The sequence below is a fragment of the Colobus angolensis genome, unplaced genomic scaffold (genome assembly GCF_000951035.1).
Source record: "Colobus angolensis palliatus isolate OR3802 unplaced genomic scaffold, Cang.pa_1.0 Scaffold366, whole genome shotgun sequence".
Classification (NCBI taxonomy): domain Eukaryota; kingdom Metazoa; phylum Chordata; class Mammalia; order Primates; family Cercopithecidae; genus Colobus; species Colobus angolensis.
In genome coordinates this window covers 1368732-1374380 of record NW_012116999.1, presented here as the reverse complement: position 1 = coordinate 1374380, position 5649 = coordinate 1368732, and the positions used below count along the sequence as shown (strand labels likewise).

General features: G+C 35.4%; 1 pseudogene; it reads left to right on the top strand.

The window, feature by feature from the left end:
* The first annotated feature begins 306 nt into the window (after positions 1-306).
* On the top strand, positions 307-918 carry LOC105519989 (annotated as a pseudogene).
* Positions 919-5649: the final 4731 nt, after the last annotated feature.

The following is a 5649-nucleotide window of genomic DNA, read 5'->3' as shown; positions in this document are numbered from 1 at the left end:
GATAAATTGGACTTCAACATTAGAAGCTTCTGCACATCAAAGGACACTATCGAGAGAGTGAAAAGATAACTCACGTGGGAGGGAAATATTTTCAAATCGTGTATCTCATAAGAACCTAGTATCTAGAATATATAAAGAACATGAAGGCAACCTAATTTTAAAACACCCCGAAGACTGGAGTAGATATTTCTACAAAGAATATACGCAAAAGGTCAATAACCACATGAGAGAATGCTCAAAATTATTAGTCATTAGGATAATACAAATAGAAACACATGAGATGGACTAGGAAACAATACAGTCAGGATGGCTAAAGGTGACCACGAGAAACCAAAGGGCAAGATGTCTGCTTATGCCTTCTTTGCGCAGATGTGAAAAAAAGAACATAAGAAGAAAAACTCAGGGGTCCCTGTCAATTTTGTAGAATTTTCCAAGAAGTGCTCTGAGAGGCAGAAGACCATGTCTGGGAAAAAGAAGACCAAATTTGATGAAATGACAAAGGTGGATAAAGTACACTATGATCAGGAAATAAAGGATAATGGACCAGCTGAGGGAGGCAAGAAGAAGGACCCTAATGCCCTCAAAATGCGACTGTCTGGATTCTTCTTGTTCTGTTCAGAATTCTGCCCCAAGATCAAATCCACAAATCCTGGCATCTCTATTGGAGGCATGGCAAAAACGGTGGATGAGGTGTGGATTAACTAAAGTGACAGGGAAAAACAGCCTTACGTCACTAAGGCAGCAAAGCTGAAGGAGAAGTATGAGAAGGATGTTGCTGACTATAAGTCTAAAGGAAAGTTTGATGGTGCAAAGGGTCCCACTAAAGTTACCTGGAAAAAGGTAGAAGGGAAAGACAAAGAAGACAAGGAAGAAGAAAAGAAGGATGAGGAGGAAGAGAAGGAGGAAGAGGGGGAATAAAAAACCCTGTTTATCTGTCATCTTGTGAATACCTTAGAGTAGGGGAGTGTCATAATTGACTTATCTCTTATTTGAGAAGTGTCTGTTGCCCTCATTAAGTTTAATTGCAAAATTTGATCATGATCATAGTGTAGTCTCTCAAAGTGCTCTAGAAATTGTCAGTGGTTTACATGAAGTGGCTGGGTGTCTGGAGCATCCTGAAACTGTATCAAATTGTACATATTTCAAACATTTTAAAAATGAAAAGTCACTCTGGTGTTCTCCCTACTCTGCGTACATTGTAGTTGGTGTGACAAGGCATTTAAAGATGTTTTTGGCAGGTTTTTTTATTTTTAAGGTGGTATTAAGTCTATGGTTATTGGCTAGAAATGCTGAGTTATCAACTGCATATATCTATAATTTGTAAAAAGAAAAAACAACCCCGACAAACTATTCATGCTCTTTGCTTGGCGTTGAAGCTGTGGGGGAAGATGCCTTTTGGAGGGGCTGTGTAGCTCAGGGTGTGCTGCTGTAAGGCTCCACCTGTTGACTCTGCATGGGCATCCATTTAGCTTCAGGTGGTCTTGTTTCTGGGGTATAATGACATAGCATTCTGCTGCCATTCTTAGCTGTGGACAAAGTGGGGTCAGCTGGCATGAGAGGTGTTTGGTTTTTTTGTTTTTAGTGAAGTGTGGTAGTTTTTAAACTGTTTTTAAACAAACTCTAGAATTCTTAATTGTCAGTGAAGATCCACTGGATCAATGAAGTTCAAGAACTTTCTGTACTTAAATACGATTTGCAATGTTCTGTTATTTTTTTCTATGTTTAGAATGCTAAAATGTTTTTTAAGTTAAATAAACAGTATCATACTTAAAAAAAAAACATGAGATACCACTTTAGACCCACTAGGATAGCTATAATAACAACAATTTTAAAAACAGAAAGTAAGTGTTGGGAAGGAGTAGAGAATTTGGAACCCTTGTACTTTTCTGGTAGAGGTGCAAAATCATGCAGCTGCTGTGAAAAACAGCTTGGCAATTCCTCAAAAAAGTCACACAGAATTACTATGTGACCCAGCAAGTCTACTTCTAGGTATACACACTCCAAAATCAAAGCCAGGTACTCAGGCAAAAACTTGAGCATAAATATTCATAGTAGCTATGAGTATTCACAGTGTTTATAGTTTCACAGTAGCCAAAAAAACTAGAAACAGCTCAGATGTTCACTAACCAATGAATAGATAAAATGTGTCCATTATATACAACGGCAAATTATTCAGCAATAAAAGAAGGAAGTACTGATAGATACTACAACATGAATGAACCTTGAAAACATTATGCTAAGTGAAATAAGCTAGACACAAAAGGCCACATATTGTATGATTTTTTATATGAAATGTCCAGAACATGCAAATCTATAGGGATAAAAAGTACATTATTGGTTGCCAGGGCCTGGGGGAAGGGAGAATGGACAGTGTAGGGAAGGAAGAATCATTTTTTTTTCAACTTTCATAAATTCCAGTTAAAGCAGATCCCTGTAATAAAAGGCAGAGGCAGAGTAACAAGAGAAAAGTAAAAGGAAGTTTATTACCATATATATAATATGTATTCATATTATGCATATTATACATACATATTATATAGACACATATATGTATTTATACGAATATATAAATATATTTCCATAAATATATAAATATTTATTATATCATATATGTATATATAATGTATTATATACTTATATAAATAGAAACAATACATTCTCTATACATGTTATATATTATATAATGTTATATATTATATGTAGTTTTTATATGTTATATAGTATGTATCTTATATATGTTATATATAATTATATGTACTTATATAAGATTATATATGTTGTATATAATACATAATATATAATTACATATAATATATATAACATAAATATGGAAGATACCCAGAGAATGAGTAATTCTCAAAAAGGTGGCTTTGAAGTCCACCTTATGTAGCACCATCAACAAACAACAGTCAGTTTTTAGAGAAGTGACAAGACAAAGAAAGAGGACTGTGAGTCTCTAGGAGTGATAACTTGTGAGAAGGCAAATAAATGGCACATAAAAGCTTGTTAGTAAAGCTTGTTAATGTAGATTTCTGTGTTGCCATCTCAAGGCTATGAGAATCTAAAGTTTTCTTCAGTGGTTAGCCTTTGTTCTCCCTGGTAAAAGGGAGAGGTGGTGTATCTTTTGTCTTTCTAAATTTATAGTCTGTTTTTAGACAAAAAGAGGGAAGGCAGAGAGCTTTCCTGCATCTGCTTTTTCTCAATTGCCTTCAGCTTAAGACAATCCTTATGCCAAAGAGGCATATTTGAGGGTGGTCTATTCTGGTCTCCCACAGGAGAGATTGCTCAACGTTTACACATCATGTAAAAAAAGAAAAATAAATCACCATGAAAAAAAGAAAAAGAAAAATAATTTAAAACATCGTGAAAAAAATAAAAAGAAATTAAAATCAGTTTCAACACCAGAGGATATCATGAAAAAATAAAAAATAAAATAAAAACTAAAAACATTTACAGAGCTTCTTTCAGGGCAATAAAACTATTCTAAAACTAGAAAATGGTGATGGTTGCACAACTCTATGGTCATACTAAAAACCATTTTAATTAGGTGAATTGTACAGTTTGTGAAATATATCTCGATAAAGCTGTTATGCATTTTCAAAAACCAGGCTAATGTGATAGGAAAATAGTAAGCAAGAGGGAAAGTGACAAAAGGGGCAGAAATGGAAATTTCCTAAGGATGTCATCCTCCTATGGCCCCATGAAGGTCTAAGTCTCATCATGCTAAGTATAAGCTGAGCAGTTTCCTTAGCTTCCTTGAGCTAGGCAAAAGGCCTTTTCTTTCCTTCTAGAAAGTAGCACTCCAAAAGAAAGGAACAAAGAACCCTATAACAACTCAGGGAGAAAAAGAATATTTGTCCCTCTTTCTAGAGCAAAGGTAGTCCTAGTACTCTCCCTAGTCCTATAAATGCTGTGAATGTCCTCCCAACTCCCCACTCCACACTTTGTGTGTCTAGAGTAATCAAAAGAAGCAATGGAGAGTAATCAAAAGAATCAAAAATGGAGAGTAATCAAAAGAATCAAAAAGTAATCAAAGAAGCAACGGAAAGAGGCTACAATAGGGAGAGGATGTCCTTCTTGCTACAAAGACATGGAGGTTTGTTTAATGGCTCCCTACATCACATCAGTTCTCTCCAGAACGGTGGCCCAAGGATCACCTTGGTTAACATTAACTGCATTTTATTAAATGCTTACTGTGTGCCAGGCATTATGCTAGGTGATTTTACATAGGTTATCTCATTTGATTCATACAACAATCTAGTGATTATTTTACACATTTATAACCCAAATTTGATAGCTGAGGAAACTGTGGCAGAGGTGGTTCAAAACCCCACTTAAGATTTCATAATCAGAACTGGCATAGAAGTTCTGTCCATCTTAACTTGTTCTTCAGCATCACGTTGTACGACTCTGTCTCTTCTGACCCCCAGGAGTACTCCTATTCTGTGGGGTTATGAGAGGAAGCCCTGAGATCCTTCTAGAAGTTAGAGGTATGCTCTAAATACATTTTATTTTTTAATCAGGTTAATTTAGTGGGATAAATATACAAATTTTGGCCAACAAGGAATGTAACTGGCCGCCTTAGAGGACATAGGTAGAGAACCAGAAACATCCTGTCTGTACACCTTCATCAGGCCACTTCTCTGTCCCAGCTGAGGTCCATGAGAGAAGAAGGGAAAAATGTGTTTGTTGTCAGGATTCCAGCTTTAATTGTTTCCCTCATCCCATGAAAGCCATTATTCTGGAATTGTAGCCTAAAGTTGTCTTAGCTGGCAATCATAGCTAAGAGATACTAATCATTTACTATCTAGTAAGTGCTGTAGTAAGCACTTTTACATACATTATCTTGTTTGACCTTGACAACAAGCCTGAGTAATAGGTAGTATTTTATCATCCCCTTTTCATGATTGGGAAAACCAAAGCATATTTATAAAAACAAACTTATGCTAGATCTGTCAGCTCATAAAAATACTGACACTAAGGTCCATTTCATACCACAAGACCCTTACTTTTTTTTCTTAACTTTTAAAAATTTTGGTAAAAATACATGACATACATTTTACCACCTTACAGTATTTGTCTTTTTGTGATTGGCTTGTTTCACTTAGCATAATGTCCTCCAGGTTCATTGGTGTTGTAGGATATGATAGAATTTTTTTCTTTTTAAAAGCTGAATGGTATTCCATTGTGTGGTGTGTGTATAGACACACACACAAGCACATAATGTATATATAAATATATATACACAAATTGTGTATGTAATACATTTATATTTTGTTTCCATTCATTTTGTTTATCTACTCATCCTTCTATGGGCATTTGGGTTGCTTCTGCCTCTTGCTATTGTGAAAATAGTGCTGCTATGAACAAGAGTGTGCAAATATCTATTTGAGACACTGCTTTCCACTTTTTCAGATATACATCCAGAAGTGGGATTGTTGAATCATATGGTAGATCTATTTTTAATTTGGGAGGGAGGCTTCATACTGTTTCTCATAGTGGTTGCACCATTTACAATCCCAACCACAGTGCAGAAAGGTTGCAGTTACTCCTCATTCTTGCCAACACAGGTTATTTTCAGTGTGTTTTTTGTTTTGTTTTGTTTTGTTTTGTTTTAATAGAAGTCATCCCAATAGGAGTGGGCTAATA